The following is a 22,441-nucleotide window of genomic DNA, read 5'->3' on the forward strand; positions in this document are numbered from 1 at the left end:
AACCCAAAACATTACTTTTGGTGCCACAGGCACAAAGTGATCAACTAAACTTAAAAAACAAAAATCCATTCGTTCCAGGTTTAAACCCAATCATTTTATCAGAGCTCAAATAAACCTGCTTCTAAAACTAACCTGAAAAAACACGGCTAACCTGGTAAATGCAATCTCCTGAGAGACAAATGGATGCAAAATATTTAGTGTTGCATAAAGTTAGAATTGAGAATTATTATTCTAAGAACCTACATCAACTAGCTTACTAATGGTAATGGTAAAAAGTTTGGCAGGCCTTATATAATTACCATCTTCACTCTTTCACTTTGATTATGTCTTAACATAGCTAAAAAGGAAGGAGAAAAAGTGAAAGAGAGAAGAAGAAAATACTTAATATAAAAATTCTACCAAATCTACCAATGATCTGGACCAAGAGTATATGAACCAAGAAGTTAGTCACAACACCTCAGTTAGTTGAGTAAACTTCGACTACTGACTTTTTTGGTCTTGTAGATTTACACTCCAAAAACTATAACTCTGCTACATAAGATGTGTGAGACTCTCTGCTATATAGGATGTGTGAGATTCTTATATAACCAGTATGTCAATTATAGTCTACTTTCATCAAAATCCATTTTCCTAACCCTATCATCTTAATGATCCCATATTCTCACAAATTGGTCATAGATTTAAAATGCAGATTATTCTAAGCGTTAAATCAGTAAAGTCTAAATTCAATACATCTGACTGCTGTTCTTGCAGTCAATACAAGTTCCAGAGAATACCTCCCACCCCTACCCCCTATCATGTCCAGTAGTAGAGCTGCTCTATTCTATAAATACTATTGTTTCTGATAACTTTGAGGGGGAAAAAAATGAAAGAAACTAAATTATAGAAGTCTATCCAAAGGCATGGAAAACAACCAAGACAGATTCTCTTCTTTCTAAGCTTCCATTCCAAGAAAAAGAGTGGAGGTGAGGGGAGACTCTTTTAATATAAGCCAATTAACAGGCCACCTGACTGGCTCAGTCAGAGGAACATAGTTCTTGATCTTGGGGTCGTGAGTTCAAGCCCCATGTTGGGTGTAGAGATTACTTTAATTAATTAATTAATTAAATAGAAGCTAATTAATATATGAGCCAGGACAAGGGAATGGAGAGTGATATGTGACACCAGAGTCTTTCAAAATATTACAAAGATAATCATGGAAGTGAGACATTAGTTTAATGAATGAATTCAGTAAAGCTAAAGGATAAAAAATACACAGAAATTGGGTGTTTATCTACATAGTAATAATGAAGTGGCAGAAAGAGAAATTAAGAAAATAATCCCATTTACAACTGCACAAAAACAAAACGATACAAAACAAACACCTAGGAATAAATTTAACCAAGGAGGTGAAAGACCTATACTCTGAAAACTATAAGACGATGAAAGAAACTACAGAAACAGAAACAAATGGAAAGATACATCATGCTCACAGATCGAAATAATTAATATTGTTAAAATGTCCATACTGCCCACAGCCATCTACAGATTCAATGCAATTCCTACCAAACACGAATAGTATTTTTCACAGAACCAGAATAAGTAACACTAGTTTATATGGAACCACAAAAGATCTTGAATAGCTAAACTGATCTTGTAAAAGAACAAAGCTAGAGGTATCACAGTCCCAGATTTCAAGATATACAACAAAGCTATAGTAATCAAAACCTTACGGAACTGGCACCAAAACAGACAAAAAGATCAATGTAAACAGGAGAGAGTGCCCAGAAATAAACTCATGTTTATAGGGTCAACTAACCTATGACAAAGGAGGCAAGAATATGCAATGGGAAAAAGGTCTCTTCAATAAATGGTGTTGGGAAAACTGGACAGCTATGTGCAAAAGAATGAAACTGGACCACTGTCTTACACCAAACACAAAAATAAACTCAAAAGAGATTGAAGAATTAAATGTGAGACCTGAGACCATAAAACTCCTTGAAGAAAATATAGACAGTAATCTCCTGGTCATCATCCTTAGCAACATATTTATGGATATGTCTCCTCAGGCAAGGGAAGCAAAAGCAAAAATAAACCATAAGGACTACATCCAACTGAAAAGCTTTTGCACAGCAAGGAAACCACTGACAAAACAAAAAAAAGCAACCTACTGAATGGGAAAAGATATTTGCAAATGAAATTTCTGATAAGAGGCTAATATCCAAAATATATAAAGAACATATACAATTCAATACCCAAACAACAAATAATCTGATTTAAACATGGGCAGAGGACCTGAATAGACTTTTTTCCAAAGAGTACACACAGATGCCCAACAGACCTATAAAAGATGCTTGACACCACTAATCACAGGGAAATGCAAATCCAAACCACGGTGAGATACCACCTCACACCAACCAGAATGGCTAGTATCAAAAAGACAAATAAGTGTTGGTAAGGATGTAGAGAAAAAGTAACCCTCAAGAACCTCTGGTAGAAATGTAAATTGGTGCAATGATTGTGAAAAACAGTATTGAGGTTCCTCAAGAAATTAAAAATAGACATGCCATATGATCCAGTAATTCCACTACTGGGTATTTACTCAAAGTAAAACACTAATTCAAAAAGGTATACACACCCCTATGTTTTTTGCAGCTTTATTTACAATAGCCACAATATGGGAGCCATCAATAGATGAATGGATAAAGAAGATATGGTATATATATGCAATGGACTATTAGTCCTAAAAAAGAATATCACCTTGCCACTTTCAACAACACAGATGAACCTACAGGTATTACATTAACTGAAATAAGTTAGACACAGAAATATAAATACCATATGACTCACTTATATGTGGAATCTAAAAAACAAATGAACAACAAAAGTAAAGGGAGATGGCATCACATATAGAACAAACTGGTGGTTGTCAGAGGAGAAAGGATTGGGAGTATGGGTGAAATAGGTGAAGGAAATTAAGAGGTGCAAATGTCCAGTTATAAAATAAATAAATCACAGGAATGAAAAGTACAGCATAGGGAATAAAAATAATAACACTTTAATAATGTTGTATGGTGACAGATAGTAACACTTTATCTTGAATTGAAATAAGTCACCTTTAACAGACCAACTCCAGATCCTTAAATGAGAATATTTATCAGTAGATACTGCACTTATTGTAGGTAATATTTTTAAAAACTGTAAGGTAATACTAAAATTATTATAAGTTAAATCTGATTTTTCTCACAGTCACAACAGTGAAATGAAGGTCTGAAAATTTTATTCCCCAACTGCTGTCAGTCCTCTCTGGAAATTACTCTGTTGTACAGATCAATTTGCCCAAGATCACACCTCTTCCTGGGGACAGCTGACATCAAATGACTGGTAAATGAAGGAGTACAAAGATCTGGCCTCCTTACCATAAACGGGAACAGCTTTAATGGCCTCCCCATGGGACTGGCTGAGGCCTTTGTTCGGACTGCATCAAAGCCCTATTTCTCCTTTGGCCCAATCCTGATTCGTTCCCGCCCACCATAGGTATAAATTCCACAAGTTCTCACTAGCAAACATCCCTCCTATTAATCCTGCTTCCTGGGGCACCAACCTACCAACCTGCAACTGTTGTAGATAAATCAGACAAAATTACATAAATTAATCAAGCAAGACTCAATATATAACCGGTCACATAAAATTCTATTTAAGATCATACTATAGCATATGCTACTGCACAAAATTCTCTTTCTTGCGGAGTCTGCTGGAGATTCTTTCTCTCACTCTGCTGGTCCCCCAGCCTGCACACACACACTCTCTCTTTTTCAATCTCTCTCTCAATAAATACATAAATCTTAAAAGTTTAAATAAATAAAAAAATTTTAAAAACAACCACAGGATGAACACCTACCTTCATTAAGGTCATGAAATTCAGAATGTTGAGAGGGCTATTTTGAAAGGAAAAAAAAATTTAAGATTTATTTATTTATCTTAGCAGCAGGGAGAGTGTGTGTGCACATCAGTGGGAGGGGCAGAGAGAGAGGGAGAGAGGCTCTCAAGCAGACTCCTCTCTGAGCTCAGAGACTGACGTGGGGCTCAATCTCATGACATTGAGATCATGACCTCAGTGGAAACCAAGAGTCAGATGCTCAACCAACTGATCCACCCAGGTGCCCAGAAAGGAAAGATTTATTGAAGACTTAAAGTCATGAACTTTTTAGAGTTGGTCCTAGTATGTCTCTTTTGCCTCCTTCTAACTTCACATTTTGTATAGAAAATATGGTTATCAGAAATCAATTTGTCTCTCTATGTTTAAAAAGAGAAACTCCTTTTGCTTATTTACCATATCATTTCACCAATAACTGGATTTCTTTTTGTTTTTCTGTTTGATCAGTATTTGCTTTTTATTTTCTCACATAAACCATTTTTTCTTTTTTTTAATTTAAATTTTAGGTCGTTAACATACACTGCAATATTGGCTGTTTCTGGGGTAGAATTCAGGGATTCATCACTTCCATACAACACCTAGCGCTTATCACAAGCGCCCTCCTTAATACCCATCACCCATCTAGCCCATCACCTACTCACCCCTTTTCATCAACCCTCAGTTTGTTCTCTATCATTTAGAGTCTCCTATGGCTTGTTTCCCTCTCTCCTTTTTTTCCTTTCCCCCCTTTCCATATTTCATCTGTTACCTTTCTAAGATTCCACTTATGAGTGAGATCATATGGTATTTGTCTTTCTCTGACTGACTTATTTCACTTAGCATAATACACTCTAGCTCCATCCATGTCATTGCAGATGGCAAGATTTCATTTTTGATGGCTAAGTAATATTCCATTGTGTATACATACAACATCTTCTTTATCCATTCATCAGTTGATGGACATTTGGGCTCTCTCCATAATTTGGCTATTGTTGATAATGCTGCTATAAACATCAGGGTGCATATATTCCTTCGAATCTATTTTTTTATCCTTCAGGTAAATACCTATCAGAGCAACTGCTGGATCACAGGGTAGTTCTATTCTGAGGAAACTCCATACTGTTCTACAGAGTGGATGCCCCAATTTGCATTCCCACCAACAGTGCAAGAGGGTTCCCCTTTCTCTGTAGCCTCGCCAACACCTGCTGCTTCTTGTGTTGTTATTTTAGCCATTTTAACAGGTGTGAGATGGTATCTCATTGTAATTTTGATTTTTAGTCCCTTGATAACGAGTGATGTTGAGCATCTTTTCATGTGTCTGTTACCATCTGGATGTCTTTTTGGAAAAGTGTCCATTCATGTCTTCTGCCCATTTCTCAACTGGGTTATTTGTTTTTTGGGTGTTGAGTTTGATAAGTTCTTTGTTGATTTTGGATACTAACCCTCTATCAGAAATGTCATTTGCAAATATCTTCTCCTGGATTCTTTTTGGATCCTAATGTTATTCAAAACATAACTGGTTTTGGAATGCAAAGGTCATGACAATTGGCCTAGAATTTATTAGTCTTGAATGATTTATCATTTGTTGTTTCAGTGTCACTCAATACCCATTTCAATGCCTCTTACACTTGCCTTCCTCTACTATAGTGATTAGAAAACTAAAATACTCTGAGGCATGTAATACAATTCAAGACAATGAGACATAGCAAGAAGTCCCTCATGCAAACTTCCCTTTTTAGTAGGGAGCAGGAGGACGCCCCAAAAAATGAGGTTTTTTAATTCTTCTTCCTGCCTAAAAAGTAAATGTAATGCCTGGAAATGTAGCAGCCCTATTGGGTCTGAAGTTAACAAGAGAGAGAATGAGAGCATCATGGTAAGTATAGCACGTGAAAATACAGAAGCCACTACACCTGCCCTTGGACGGGCTACCTCCAAACTTCTCAGTACATAAGAAAAATAATAACCTAACCCAGCAAAGAAGTTATTTATTTTTAGTTTTCCATTATACTTATTATTTAGTAGCAGTAAGCATGTCTGTGTGCTAAGAGAAACAAACTTCTTCTAACGTTAAATTATGTACAGAATTTATCATCAAGTTTTTACATAGGGACTCGGAATAATGTTTTCTTTGCATGTCTCCCTGTATTAGACTGCGTTAAGAGAGGTCAGGGATGAATCATTTCACCAACTCCTACTATAATAATATATGAAAGGAGGGAAGAAAGGGTTGGAGGGAGGAAAGGAAATTGAGCTAGGAATAAAATGAAAGGAAACACACGGCTATAAACTGGTCTTTGAAAGCTGTATTACTTTGGAGACAAGTTGACATGGCTTTGATAAGTCAAACTGCTACTAAGTGGTAAGAGCCCACTGCCTATACTATTTGGTGTTGCAGTCTGATGATGTCCCAAGGTAGCTAATACAGGTCTGACTGGTAGGGAAGACGGGCGTGGTTCTGACTTACATAACTGAGCAGGTTCTGTGTAGGCATTGTGCTGATCACAGGTTGCAAGGGACTAGATTGATAATTGCCTCTACAAAATTAATAGTACTTTTAGCAATCTGCAGCAACACAATGCAGTGTTTAATTGATTTTACCATGTTATTTGTTTCTTTGAGAGTTTCAATTTTCTGTTTATCTTTGCAGTTTTGAAGTTTGTCATCAAAAAGCTTTAAATGTTCTATCAAGATTTGTAGATAAGCATCAGCCCCTATAAGTTTCTTAGTAAAGTCTTGGACACTAGGAACAAATCCTGAATACAAATCCCCAGAGGGCAGCGGAAAGGACACAGGGAGAGTGACATTCGTGCCCACACCCCGGCCCGACCAGGAAAGGCAGCAGGGACACCAAGGATACAAGGAGGGGGGCCTACCACTTTTCCAGACCCTTGGGGTCTACTCACTCTGCACGTGGCCAGCAAGAAAGCCATTTGCCATGCCTCCACCACCCCCTCAGCCACCCTGTGCCTCAAGGGGAGGGAGCTAGGTGCCCCCTTTTTTCTCCCATGCGCCAAATTCCCCACACTGCAGTGAAGCTGGTAGAGCCGGTTCACCTGGTCTCCAGGGACCCTAATCTAATTAGATATAAGTTAAAGGCTATCCTAGAAGGATGAATGGTTAACATATCCTTTCAGATAACCCTTTCTAAAACTCCAAGAGAGGCACTGTTAAGAAATGTCATTTGTGCAGGTGTTCTGTGTTACAGACAAAACAAAAATCTATGTTATAAATACTAGGAAAAGTCGATGTTTTGATATGAAAAATTCAAGTCTGATGTAGTCTTATCTAGTTGAAAAACCACCCACTTATGCAGTGATAAACTGCAGTTCTTTTTTTTTAAATAACAGGTTAGCAGGGTTGTGTAATTTTTTATTTTATTTATTTACCTGAGAGAGAGAGAGAGTGCGCACACTTGAAAGAGAGCACAGGCAGGGGGAGAGGCAGAGTGAGAGAGAGAAGCCCAATCCCAGGACCCCTGGATCATGACCTGAGCCAAAGGCAGACATTTAACCGACTGAGTCACCCAAGCGCCCCAAACTGCATAAGTTCTTATAGGAAAAGCCAGAGCTCCCCCTTAAAAAGCAGTTTTGTATCTGTTCAAATAAAGTTAATTTAATGTAATACCATAAATCCAGAATGTTCATTTAATCATCTAATTTCATAATGAGATTAATAACATTTCAATTTTCTATCTTTGTTTTGGTTCTCATACCTAAACAAATATCTGCTTAAGGAGTAAGAGGTGACTTTTGTTTGTTTGTTTGTTTAAGTTTATTTATTTACGTAATATCTACACCCAATGTAGGGCTTGATCTCGTGACCCTGAGATCAACAGTTGCATTTTCCTCAGACTGAGCTAGCCAGGCATCCCCAGATGACTTTTATACATACAGAATACTACTGTCATCAGCTATGGTACAGTCATTTCATAATCTGAATTGACCTTAAACTATAATATAATTAAAGCACTGGATTTAAAAATAAGCTACCTTGGGACACCTGGGTGAGCAGTCAGTTAAGCATCCCACTTTTGGTTTCAGCTCAGGTCATGATCTCATGGTCATGGGACTGAGCCCCATGTTGGGCTCAATGCCGAGCCTAGGTAAAATTAAAAAAAAAAAAAATTAGGGGCACCTGGTTGGCTCAGTCAGTTAAGCATCTGCCTTCTGCTCAGGTCATGATCCTGGGGTCCTGGAATGAAGCCCCTTGTCATTGGGCTCCCTGCTTGGCGGGAGTCTGCTTCTCCCTCTCCCTCTGCCCCTCCCCCTGTTCTGCTCGCTTTCTCACTCTCTCAAATAAATAAGTAAAATCTTTTAAAAAATTTAAATTAAGAAATTAATTAATTAACTAAAGAATTTTTAAAAAAATATGCTACCTTTCAGGGTACTTGGTTGGCTCAGTTGGTAGAACATGTGACTCTTGATCTAGGGTTTCTGAGTTCCAGCCCCACGTGGGTGTAGAGATTACTTAAAAATAAAATCTTTGAGAAAAAAAAAAGTTACCTTTCAAATCTGAAAATCCATTCTAATTATGCCAAAAGATATATGAATGGGATAAACTATTATTTTATAGCCCATATGTTATAGTCTTACATAAAGAACTCTATTATTCTAAACTAAAAGTAATAAGTTGAACCAAAGGAAACTGTCTCCTTAACCCACACAAATGATAATTTCATATGGTTCAATCTATAAAGTACAGAAAATCAGAAAGAAAAACTTTTTTTCTAAGCAAAATCTTCCTTATGTTCTTAACCAGATAAGCCATTAATCACTCTTTTGCTTCATTTTTATAAAAATAAACACTAGAATCTGAATAAGGCAAATGTGAACTAGGATTATAGCCAACTGAGATTTTATAGAAAACAACTAATACATCAAGAAATTTAAAGCATCCACTTAAATAGCTTTATGACATCTTATTAAAAGTGAATATTAAAATCTTTGGGCATTTTAGTCAAATTAGTAACTGAATAAGGATATTAAGTACTATAAATTAGGTATACTATTAACAAGCTACACAAGTTTGAGCTCTCTGGCTCCTTTTCGGCCTAAAATTGTCCACAATGGCACATTTTCTTTTGCTGTGATTAATTCTGCCACAAGATAGCAATTCTAGAAATCATCTGAACCACCAAAAGTGTAGAGTCACTCAGATTTCACAGTTGATAAAAGAACTAACTTCTTAGGGAAATGAGGACAGCTCTTTACCAATATGTTCAAGGGAGTTTTTCATGGGAACCAAATGGACAGTGTATACTCTTCTGGGAAAAGGAACTTGTATTCAAAGGTCAGTGAGTCTCAAAGTCTATATTTCACTTAAAAAGAATAAAAAGTTGTGGCTTGGGGAGTACGAGTGCCAAAAATCATATGTTCACATGCACTTAGGACAGTTTTATTTTCCAAATTATGTCAAATATTTGGTAGGCTAATTGATCCCCAAACTTTTTAAGGCAAAAAATTAATAAAATAAAAAATTAAAAAAAGAGGAGGTATTTCCCCACGAAAAACGTACATATATAACAGAAACCAAGCCGGAAAAGCAGATTAAGGAGAAAGGGAACAGCGTCTAAAATTATATACGACCTTTATGTCATTTCAATAATTAAAATACTGAATTTGTCATTGGAAACAAAAGCATTAATACAAGTTCTTATACAGGACCTCTATGGAGAAAGTGACAGGAACAAACATTTACTACCCCCCCTTTTTAATTTCCTTTTATTATTGCAGGTCCTCAAGGAATTTGAGCATATGCTCTGTGACCCATGCTTGCTTTGCTTACTTTGTGATCCCAGTATTCTTCCTAATCCACATGGCTGAGTTGCCACTTCATTCTGACATCTGATATTCTTGAAAAGGTAGGCAATGGAATTTTAGATAGCCAGATAAGCTGAAAAGATGTATTACTATCTTTATTCCCAAAAGTGTATGCAGAGCACACACTCTAATGAGCTAACACTGCACATCTAATGATATTATTTGGCCTGTATGAAAATACCATTTTGGAATGATGATAGAGAATAAAAAACACTAATAAATACACAGATATGAAAAAATTTAACAAACTACTCTTTCCACTTTTGACTGCATATACCAATTTCATTTCATATTTGTAAATTTTTCCAAAGAAGAAAGTTGAGGGAAGGGGATGGTTGAAAAGAAAAATCAGCGCACCTGGTGGCTCAGTCGGTTAAGTGTCTGCCTTCAGCTCAGGTGATCCCAGGGTCCTGGGACTGAGTCTTGCATTGGGCTCCCTGCTCAGCAGGGAGTCTGCTTCTCTCTCTCCCTTTGCCCCTCTTCCCCACTCATTCTCTCTCTCAAAAATAAATTAATAAAATCTTTTTTAAAAAATCAAACAACGGTATCAGCATCTGTATTAGCTTCCTGTGGCTGCCATAACAAAGTACCACAAACTTGGTGGCTTAACACAACAGAAATTTATTGCCTCCCATTTCTGGAGGGTAGAACTTTGAAATTAAGGTGTTCGTAGGTCCATGTTTCCTATGAAACCTGTAGAGGAGAATCCTTCCCTGCCTTTTCTGGCCTCTGTTATTTGCTAGCAATCCTTGGGGGTCCTTGGCTTGTACATGCATCACTCCAATATCAGACTCCATCATCACATGGACACCTTCTCTCTGTATGTCCCTGTCTCAGTGTCTTCTCTTCTTATAACGACACCAGTCATATTGGATTAAGGGGCTACGCTACTCCAGTATGATCTCATCTTAACTACATTTGCAATGCCACCATTTCCAAATATGGTCACACTCTGAGGTGCTGGGGATTAGGACTTCTTTGGGGGATTCAATCTAACCCATACAGCATCTGACAAACAAACGTTTCAAATTAGACGTAGAACAATCGTATCAAATATAAAATGCATTAATTTCTCCTACAAATTTTTCTGTGATATCATTATACTCCCAGACCTCTAGGACAATCTTTAACTCATTCTTCTCTACCTTTTCCTTATATTCAGAATCATCATCATGTTTCTTTCAGGATGGCACTAATTCAATTTAGTCCCTTGAGTCTGATTTGTTCCAACTGTTTCTGAACTGGCCCCCCCTACTTCCAAGTTCTCCCCATTTAAGCAGGCCATTCTATATTCACAGTTTTCTTCCCTTCTCCCCAGTATGTGAATCCCCTTAAAAAAACCTCAGGTTCATTCTCAGCTTTCACCCAGGCTTATGATGTTACACTCATCTGAAGGGATTTTCACTTACTTAAAAAGCAAACTTCAAAGCAAATCCCAAACTACCTCTTCCAAATAACCTTTCTTAAAATTAAGAATACTCTGATTTCCTCTTAACTATCACAGCTCCATACTATACACTGTAGTCCTTGGTTATATACCATTTGCTTCTCATTCACTGCTATTCCATATAAGTTAAGCTTTTCTCTCTAAATATATCATAAGCTCTTTGAAAACAAGGCTATCTTCCTGCTTTATTTACCCTCCAGAACAGGAAAGAAGTCCATAGTGATGAACTTGTGCATATAATGATTAACAGTAGAATAACAGGCGATTTTAAAAAGGGATCTCAAAAGAATAAAATAATAGGCTTCTGCACAGTGAAGGAAACTAAAAGGCAATATTCAGAATGGGAGAAGATATTTTCAAATGACATATCTGATAAAGGGTTAGTATCCAAAATCTATAAAGAACTTATCAAACTCGACACCCAAAAAACAAATAATCCAGTTAAGAAATGGGCAGAAGACATGAATAGACACTTTTCCAAAGAAGACATCCAGATGGGTAACAGACACATGAAAAGATGCTCAACATCACTCATCATCAGGGAAATATAAATCAAAAGTACAATGAGATATCACCTCACACCTGTCAAAATGGCTAAAATGAACAGAACAAGAAACAACATATGTTTGCAAGGATGCAGAGAAAGGGGAACCCTCTTACACTGTTGGGGGGAATGCAAACTAGTGCAGCCACTCTGGAAAACAGTATGGAGTTTCCTCAAAAAGTTAAAAATAGAACTACCCTATGAACCAGCAATTGCACTAGTAGTTATTTACCCAAAGGATACAAAAATACTGATTCAAAGGGACATATGCACCCCAATGTTGACAGCAGCATTATCAACAACCACTAAATTATGGAAAGAGCCCAAATGTCTATTGACTGGATGAATGGATAAAGAAGATGTGGTACACACACACACACACACACACACACACACACACACAATGGAATATATTACTCACCCATGAAAAAGAATGGAATCTTGCCATTTGCAATAACATGCATGGAGCTAGAGGGTATTATGCTAAGTGAAATAACTCAGTCAGAGAAAGACAAATACCATATGATTTCACTCATATGTGGAATTTAAGAAACAAACAAATGAACATGGTGGGGAGAAGGGAGAGGCAAAAGATAAAACAGACTCTTAACTACAGAGGTAGGTTGGAGGATGAGTTAAATGGGTGATGGGTATTAAGGAGGGCACTTGTGATGAGCACTGGGTGTTGTATGTAAGTGATGAATCATTAAATTCTACACCTGAAACTAATATTACACTGCATGTTAACTAACTGGAATTTAAATTAAAAAAATGAAACTAAAAAAAATCAAAAGAATATAATATAGTAACATGATCTTACTGTAAAATCATGTCCCCAATATCTGTTTTTTAATAACGTTTTCCCCTGATTATAAGATATACATGTTCATTAGGAATATTTAGAAAATGCAGGCAACAATTAAAAAATAAAACCAATTCACCAAATAATCACTATAGATATCCCTTTTAGTCCTCATTTCAACTTGTATAAGGGTAAATAAAAATTATTTTCTCCACTTATAAGGGGCAAAGTGACTATAGTCTCCTCCCCATTCGGTAGAGTATTTCCTTGAAAACATAGTGAATCTAAATCCTTAGTCTAACCTTTGGGATACAGATAAATCTCTCTAGGGATTGCACCCTGTCTTTACCGCCATCTTTACAACAGTGAAATATATGCATGGTTGCAGGCCAAATAACCTCTAGATATGTAAACATGTACTATGAAAATCAGCTCAGGGCTCTCATGAGATGTAGAGAGACCATCTCTAGGTGATTAGAGAAATTACTGTTCTTTCCTCCTCTTTGTTATCTAAATTGTGTGAAATTTTGTCCTAACTATGTAGTCTTTAGCAGGTTAGCTATATGCATGTAGTTTACTATGCCTACCTAATAACAAACCAGTTTTATTTCTTCTCTAAATTCTTGTGGAATAAAACTTTCATTTCCCAAACACCTGATGAATAATAGTGCCCTCTCCCTCCCCCCTTCTCTCTCCCTCCAACTACTCCCCATACACATACAATTACATGTATGTATCTTTAAAATAAAAATGGGATCACACATGTTTATCCATAAGTCTGCTTGTATACATAATTATATATAATTATTACATATGTGCAATAAATATATAATACATACAACACTTGTCTTTTCACTTAAGATCATGAGGATTTTTTACATTTACTTTTTTGAGTTCCTAATACATGTACTATGCTATTCAGCCGTGTGCTGGAGTCAGTTCTTAGTGGTTCATGAGAACCAATAATATACATCTCTTTCCAATAATATACATCTCTTCCCAATTCCACGTTCAGTGACTTCGTGTTGGTAGCTTGAAATAAGCCTTTGCAGGAGTATTTACACCATGGAAATCTAAAAATGCTATGAATCAGAGCTTTTTTTTCCTGCAGAGTTGTTTCAGCGGTACACAACTGACCACACTACACAGGTCCTACACCTTGGTGTTTTGTTTTTTAGCTATATATCCTGCCAATTATTCCATATCAGCATATATAGATCTAATAATGATCACTTTATGTTACCATTTAATATGTATTGGAAGTACAACTCAATACTTCTGAAATTTTGTTAATTTGATTGGCAAAAATTTTTTTGATTTATTTTTGCATTCCCTTTAGTAAGATATAACATTTTTCATAAATTTTTAAATGGTCAAATTAAAAAAAGAAGCAGATAAGCTAGCCCTATTAGGTGGTTCAGAAAGGCAAATATTATTTTATTAAAGACTAAATTTGTAAGATTCCAAGTAGTCAAAGCAAAATGGTTATGAAGGATTCTATCATTTTTGTTGCTGATAAAAGAAATTATATGAATCCTTTGAAAGATAAAATTTTTTTTTTTATCTTTCTAACAGAAATTCCTCATCATGAAAAGTTTTTTCAAAAAATTATTATGGGAGGGACCCTGGGTGGCTCAGCCATTAAGCGTCTGCCTTCGGCTCAGGTCATGATCCCAGGGTCCTGAGATCGAGCTGCATCAGGCTCCCTGCTAGCGGGAAGCCTGCTTCTCCCTCTCACACTCCCCTTGCTTGTGTTCCCTCTCTCGCTGTCTCTGTCAAATAAATAAATAAAATCCTTTAAAAAATTATTATAGGAAACTTCATTCAGGTAACAGATGATACCTTTGATAATAATTTTACAGATGCAGATAAAGGCTCACTAAATGAAGGCTGTTCTGGGAGGAGCTAAGGTTATTTTCAAATCAACTGACATTTAATGAATGTCTACAATGAATCAGACTAACATGATTCAGATATGGTAATATATCACGCTTCTAAGCACACTTTCATATACCAAGAAGAGTAGATAACTAGCAGCTCCCTTAGACTTTATCCCTTACAAATCATTTATGTCAGCTAAGACTTTCTATCTTTTGGTACATGGACAATTTAAGGTTGAAGTCTTTGGAAAGATCCAGGAGCACAGATACTCCACGTTTTTAACTGGAGGAAAAATCCATACTCTTGGACTTTCTAATACTATATAGAGCCATGACAATACTTTCACCTAGATTGTAAGCCAGGAGTTCTGCGAGCAGAGTTAAGATTGTTCTCAAGAAGCAGCTTTGGCTCCACTGATTAAAAACACTTATGGAAAGTGTTAGTTGTCACCTCCCTTGGATATGTAAAAAAGTCTTAATATTGTTCCTATGGGATATCTGATTTGAGCCACATACTCTCTCAAAAAAGTTGAACTCTGACTCTACTCATTTGAAACTGGACATTTATATTTCGGGTCATGACTATCACATTGAATTTTAATTTCTGTGTATTGATTTGAGCCATCAGGTTGCATCCTTGCATAAAACACTTTGAAGATATCCCATTATACTTACAATAGCACCAAGTTTCACTCCTATAACTCACAATTAGAACTCACTATACAATTTGCAGGATCCAGTACGAAATGAAAATACGGAGTTCCTTGTTCAAACACTGCACCCTTCTAAGAGAAGGGTCTTAATCCTTGATTCATCTCTAACCTCATTTCATACCTTTATAATTCTTCCCCACACTGGTGTCATCTCACTTCAGATCTACCAGTGTCCCTCCTGCCTCAGGGGATGGCTATTGCTAGATCTGAATAATTCTTCCCCTTTGCCCTTCACAAGTGATGTCTCATCCTTCAGGTGTCTGCGTCAATGTCATTCCTTAGACTCTCTACCACCTATCTAAGTATGTCCCCCACTGTTCTCTTTCATTGTATCTTGTTCTTTCCTGTACAGAACGCATGATAGTTAATTTATATTTGTTTACTTGTTCATTGCCTGTCTTTTCTTTCCTTCTTAGAATTCAAGCTCGAGGAGTAAAGATTGCATGGACGTATTATTTATGAATGCAGACCCAGTGCCTACTTCAGGCTGAAGTCAGACAGACCTAAGCTTGAATCTCAGCTCTGCCATCTTCTGCCTGTATAACTTTGGGTAAGCCTCCCCATGCCTCAGTTTTCTCAACAGTGAGGATAAAAACAGTATACTACTGTATACTACAAAAACGCCGCTAAGTTTAAATGAGTCAGTATGTATAAAGTTCGTAGCAGAGAACTCATTTATAGTATTATTAAGTCAAAAATTAACTATTATTATCATTTAATTATTACATTTATTGTTATTTACATTTTTACTATCTTATATTATTATTTATACTTTAAGAGTCATCCTTTCTTTATGAATATCGAAAGTTTCTCAAAACTAATTCTGATTCTTAATAAATTTTAAAAGCACCAGGACACAAGGATGCTTGTTCTTGCTATTTGCTACATCATGATATTATATCAGATTACTGAGTGTTTTACAATGGATGGGGCAAATACAGCCAATTTCTTAACACCTGAGAAGAAGAGGTTGTAGAAACTTTAAAATTACCAAAAGGAATATTGTAGTATGTGAAATGTCTCAGCATACAAGCTGCTCAAATGTAAGGTTCAATATGGTCATTACAATTTGGGCTGAACATGGAGGAAAGACAAAGAATTATAGGGCAGTGATGAACTCTACGGCCAGAGGAAATAGAAGCTGTTTATGGCAACCAGATTTTAGTTCAGTTTATCAGAACTTCTCCAGCCTAATATTTGGACATTTTAAAGATATAAGCCCTGTAATTTACTAATTAAGCTATAATTCGACCAGTGTCATGAGAGCTCTGAAAAGAATTATACCAATGGTTTCTCAGCTACATTCTAAGACGTTTTTCTTCTGATTGAATTTCAACGCATATATTATTACATCGTGCCTGACATTGAAAATATCCTAGTTTTTTTTTCTTTTTCAAAAGGCTTCTTGCTAAATTTGGTAATGAGTACATCTACTCTATTTTTGTATGTATTTGAAAATTTTGAATCAAGGGTTTAAAACGTCTGACAGGTTAACAGTATGATCACTGCAAACTTCAGATTTATGGTTAGGTCAAGCCAACCTGATGTTGGGATGATGGAACAGAGCACTGGACGGCATGAATAAGTTTCCTACTCTCCAAGCAGATAATCATCAGCAGTTTTATAGTGGTAACATTTATGGTCTCAGAAGGTGGTGAAGAAGGAGAGCATCAACAACTGGATTTGATGCATACCTCATATAGATTATACTCATGGACTAACCTGGAAGCTTCCACAGCGAGGTTTGTTAGTCTTCTACCCAAAAACCAACCAAACAAAAAAACAACAACAACAAACAAAAAACAAGTGTAGATTACCATATGATACCATCTACAGAAGACTATTCAGTGAATTGGAACAACAGCGAACTTAAATAACATAGCATTCTCCTGCCTCATCTAAGGTATGAGAACAAAGAAAAAAATGACAGAATTTTTACAACACTAAATATAACATGAAACACAATCCTTATCATTTCTCTGACAGGAACCCATCTGTAACATGCTGCAACTGAAAGAACACCTCAATCCACTTTCTTACTGTGCGATTTGTGGCGATTTATCTAATTTCTCTAAACCTCAACCTTCTTATCTGTAGGATGGTAAAAATAATATCAGTCCACTAAGGTTGTTACAAGGATTAAATCTGATAACGAAATGTATCTCGTCTTAGGAGTCCATAACTCCCTCCTGGTCAAGGGTTTACTGATAACTTTTTTTAGTTTCAGATTGTCACTTTGATGACAATCTTTTTTTTAAAATGAGGAACATAAGTATGGTAAAATAAATAAATAAACACATAAAGTGAATAAACATCTTAAAACAAACTAGTGCTGGACAGTGTCAGTGCCTACTTTGGCATACATGTTCTGGAATTGTCTATATTGTCCCCGAATAGCACCACTTTAATTGTGGTACTCAAAGCCTAATGAGAAACCAACAGAGGAATACTTATGTAAAATATGTTTTTGCGCCAAGTCAAGGCCAAATGAGATCATAAAGCTGTACAAATAAAGGTTCCTAGCAGTTTGAATAGAGAAAAATGATAGAAGTCAGCACAGAGTAGTACAGACATGCTGAACTCAGAGAGAAACCTGTGTTATATCCACTTTGAAAAAGCACTTTAGTTTCAACAATGGTTTTTGCCTTCATAGTAATGATGATGTAACTTTCATTGGGTTGTACTTTTCTTGTTATTAAATTTATAATTTATTTTGGCTTTATGACTCCACTGGGTCTATAAGCATAAGGAACTTATACTTTGATATTTGTACATATTGAAATAACAATGACAAAAATAATTTAAAATTGGGGGGTCTGAGACAATATTTTTTTAAAGATTTTATTTATTTGAGAGAGAGAGCATGAGCTGACAGGGAGGAGGGGGGCTGAAGAAGAGGGAGAAGCAGACTTCCCCCACTGAGCAGGGAGCCCCACACGGGGCTTGATCCCAGGATCCTCAGATCATGACCTGAGCCGAAGACAGACGCTTAACCAACTGAGCCACCCAGGTGCCCCTAATATTTTTTTCTTTAAAAGGAGTCTGCACATTTCTCTTTTTGAAACTGAGAGAGTGTATACACAGGGTTTAGCCTAAGAAATCTTTTAGTAAAATTTAGTACCTATCACTTTCCCTGTACACATTTATTATTACATAGGTATCTGGCATTTGTCTAGGTTTGTTTGTTTTTTTCAGTTCATAGTAATAGTTTGAGAGTGAGGAAGGGGCGGTCTGATGGGAATGATTGATTTCAGTTTTCATGCTTTATACAGCAGAAGTTAATCAATGGCATAGACTGGCATATTTGGCAATCACTTCTGTGGTGTCTTTTGAGTGATAAAAGAGTCACCTTTAATGGTCATTTTCGGAATGTTATCACTAGAAATAGATTCCTCTGGGAGTGAAGAAATAAGATTTAAGGTGTTCAAGAGAAGTCTCAAGGCTTGCAATCCTAAAGTTTCTTAGAAGCAGAAGTAATCAGGGCCTAACAGATTACATGGGAATTCTAGCCCTCTCAAATAATTCTGAAAGTAGAAGTAGGAAGTCACTGAAAATAGTTTTATTCATTTACATAAGTAAATGGTTATAGAACCTGTCTCTTTCCATAAAGAATTTGATACAAGCATACTAATATAAACAAAACCACAGAAAGATGACAGGTTTCATCATAGAGAAGGTCTACTCCAGGGAGAGAGAACACATGGTGTTGTGACTTGCTTGGTCAAGCATTTTTATTTGTATTTATTTATTTTTTCTGTTTTCATAATTCTTATTTTTTTCAGAATTTTAAAATTTAAGAATAGGTGACACACAATGTTACATTAGTTTCAGGTATACAACATAGTGATTCACCATCTATACATGTTATGTTATGCTTACCACAAGCGTAGCTACCATCTGTCACCATAAAACGCTATTACAATATCATAGACTATATTTCCTATGCTGTGCCTTTTACTCCCATAGTCAAACATTTTTAAACTGTTTGAATTGGTCAAGATTCCTCCTGATTAAGTAGTTCATAAGAGGAGCTATCACTGGGTCAAAGACAAGAGGAGAAAATAAATAAGGAAGGCATTGATAGAGTAGGCCGCCAGAGACTTCAATACGCTAGTGAAAACTGGGGTAGATTTAGAGGATTAATGAATCTAATTACAGAGCTCCAGGACAGAAGCAAAGGGAACTTTCAAAGCAAGACATAAACAAAGGAATGGAATGGCTAATGTACTACCAGAGGTCAGGCAACTGTTTTCATGGGTAACAGTAAAAATTCATAATCACACAAGTCATTGAAATAGCATATGCTGTTTCTTCTCTAATTCTAAATACCCTGAAACTAAGGATAATAGTTGGGGTCCTTTTTATTTAGGCACCTGAAACAATGAGTTAGGACATTATCAATAAGAGTGCTACTTTTGCTCTGTCTTTACTACAACAACTTCTCCTCATAGCTGTGGTTATACTAGTTACCAAAATAACAAAGAAAAAGAATCATAGACGTGAGAGATAATTACATCATGTTGTTCACCTTGATGCCTTCATCAAATAATCTCCTTCATGTCTTTATAAGGACTCATCAACTACTTTATGGACTCAATTACAAGTTTTTCAAAGTAGTTAATCTCCTACTAGTTCATTAAATACTGAAATTATGTCTTGGGAAGTTTTGGTTTTCCTATTTATAAAAATTCTAACATCAGGAGTTAGAATTAAAGGTGTCTTCAGTACCCTTTAAATAAAGATTCTTATTTGAAATTTTCAAACTTACACAAAGTTAAAAATACAAAAATAGCACAACAAAGAACTCTTTTAAACTTTCTACCTAAATTCACCTACTGTTAACATTTTACCCTATTTCCTTTATTATTTACACCTGTGCTCTCTACACAGGGTTTTTTGTTTGTTTTTTTTTTTTTCCCCCTGAATCATTTGACACTGTTACATACATCATGGTCCTTTACCATAAAATTTCAGTGTGTAGTTCCTAAGAAATCCACTCACGGATATTCTCTTGCATAGCCACAGAGAGTATCAACTGCATAAATTTAGATGGATATAATATTTTTATCTAATCTACTCTCTCCATATTCTAATTTTGTCAAGTGAACTAATAATGTCCTTTACAGGATATATATTTTTCTCCTCTAGTACAGGAAAGAGTCTAGGGTCAGGTATACTTAGTTGTCATGCGTGTTCAGTATTTTTTAAAGTGAATATTTCCACAGCCTTTCTTCATCTTTTATGACATTGACATTTTTAAAGGACACAGTCCTCCCTCCTTTCTCTTAATTAAAACATTCCTCATTTTGCACTTATCTGATGTGGTTAGGATGAAGTCAGGTATTCTTGACCAGAATATCACATCTGGAGACATATTAGATCTATCTCGACTTTCATTCTGTAAAACTTTTATTACCTAGTCAAGCTGTTACCTGATTTCTCCACTGTATAACTACTGGGATTTTTTCCTCTCTTACACTTGATAAGTAAGTAGCCTAACACTTGAAGTCAATCAAATATCCTTCTCATCAAAATTTCCTCCTAGATTTAGTATCAACACATGATCTTTGCCTGATTTAATATTCAAGATCATTTTCCATCTGTAGATCTCCCCTATATTTACCAATCAGCCCTTAGCTTTCTACTATAAGCAAGAGCCTCTTTCCTTACTACTTACGGACTCATCGATTACTAGTGTTTCAATAATTTATAATTTATTACCATACTTAATTATTTTGGTGCTCAGTTGGTTCCTGGTTGCCAGTGTGAACCCATTCAATCAGATTCTTGGGTTCTTGTTACATGATATCATCAATTTTTTTGAGCACTGGCCCTAACCTACTCTTGAAATCAGCCATTTCACCGAGAAGCCTCTAGGTTCTGCCTTTCTTTGCAAAGTTAGAGTATTTTTAATTCTTAGAATTTAAAGATCCCTCTTAGCAGGTTCTAACACACCAGAGAAGCCAACAATATAAAACTGCTTGGTGCAGCACCTGGGTGGCTCAGTCGGTTAAGTGTCTGCCTTTGGCTCAGGTCATGATCCCAGAGCCTTGGGATCAAGCCCCACATCCATCGGACTCCCTGCTCAGTGGGGAGCCTGCTTCATCCTCCCCCTCTGCCTGCTGCTCCCCCTGCTTGTGCTCTCTCTGTCAACTAAATAAATAAAATCTTAAACAAAAACTGCTTGTAAATTTTAAACTAAAAAAAAAACTTTCCAATTGCTTAAAAGTTTAAATATCTTATCAGGTAATTTTGAGCTACCCAAGACATGATCATCATGAAATTTTAAAATATTACATATTTCTTACCTAGAATCTCAAGATGCGAATAATATAAATATTCTCTGCCAAATTTTTTCAACATTTCAAATTGGCAATGTTTTTCTTTTATTTTTCCTGTTAAAAATGGAAAAAAATTTTCCTGATTTTCAAAATATGTTGCTATATCTATCATTTTATAGTCATTCATTTAAAGCCAATCTTGAATATTAATTCAAACATTAAAACCAAAAAGTATTTAGCAAATTATTCCTTCTCTGGAGGACAAATAGGTAGTGAGATAAAAAGAATGTCTTCTTTATTACTCTCTTGGCTTAAAATATTATTAAACATATGGATAGTTGATACTTTGCAAGACTGCTTAAAGAAGTTTTTTGGAAAAATGTAATTTCAAACTCTGACTACCCCTGATGAATCTGGATGCAAAAACTCTCAACAAAATCTTAGCAAACAACAATGAAAACCCCCATCACATTAAGAGGATCATACAACAGATCAGGTAGGATTCATCTCTGAGATGCAAGGATGATTCAACATACACAAACTACTAAATGTGATAGATCATATTAATAGAATGAAAGATAAAAACATGACCATCTCAGTAGATGAAGAAAAAACCACTGACAAAATTCAACAACTTCTTCTTGTAAAAACTCTCAACAAACTAGGTTTAAAAGAAAGAAACCTAGCATAATAAAGGCCAACATGATAAATATAACCCCATGATTATATTATATTCAACAGTGAAAAGTTAAAGCTTTCCCTCTAAGATCAGGAGCAGATAAGGGTGCCCTCTATACTCTCACCACTCCTATTCACCTTAGCACTGTAAGCCCTAGCCAGACTAACTCAAAATGGAATAAAGATGTAAATAAAACCTGAAACCATAAACTTCTAGAAGAAAACATAAGGGAGAACCTTGACATTGGTCTTCACAATGATTTTCTTTTTTGTATATGACACCAAAAGCATGAGCAACAGAAGCCAAATAAACAGTGGGACTACATCAAACTAAATGTTTTCCACATAGCAAAAGAACCATCAACAAAATGAAAAAGCAGCA

The 22,441-nt window shown here is 35.9% G+C and overlaps 1 protein-coding gene across 2 annotated transcripts in view; it reads right to left on the reverse strand.

Annotated features, from left to right (window-relative positions):
• ADAMTS6 (ADAM metallopeptidase with thrombospondin type 1 motif 6) overlaps positions 1-22,441 on the reverse strand; it is a 290,690-nt gene that overhangs the window by 191,406 nt on the left and 76,843 nt on the right. The window lies entirely within an intron of this gene.

Source organism: Ursus arctos, unplaced genomic scaffold, assembly GCF_023065955.2.
Source record: "Ursus arctos isolate Adak ecotype North America unplaced genomic scaffold, UrsArc2.0 scaffold_5, whole genome shotgun sequence".
Classification (NCBI taxonomy): Eukaryota; Metazoa; Chordata; class Mammalia; order Carnivora; family Ursidae; genus Ursus; species Ursus arctos.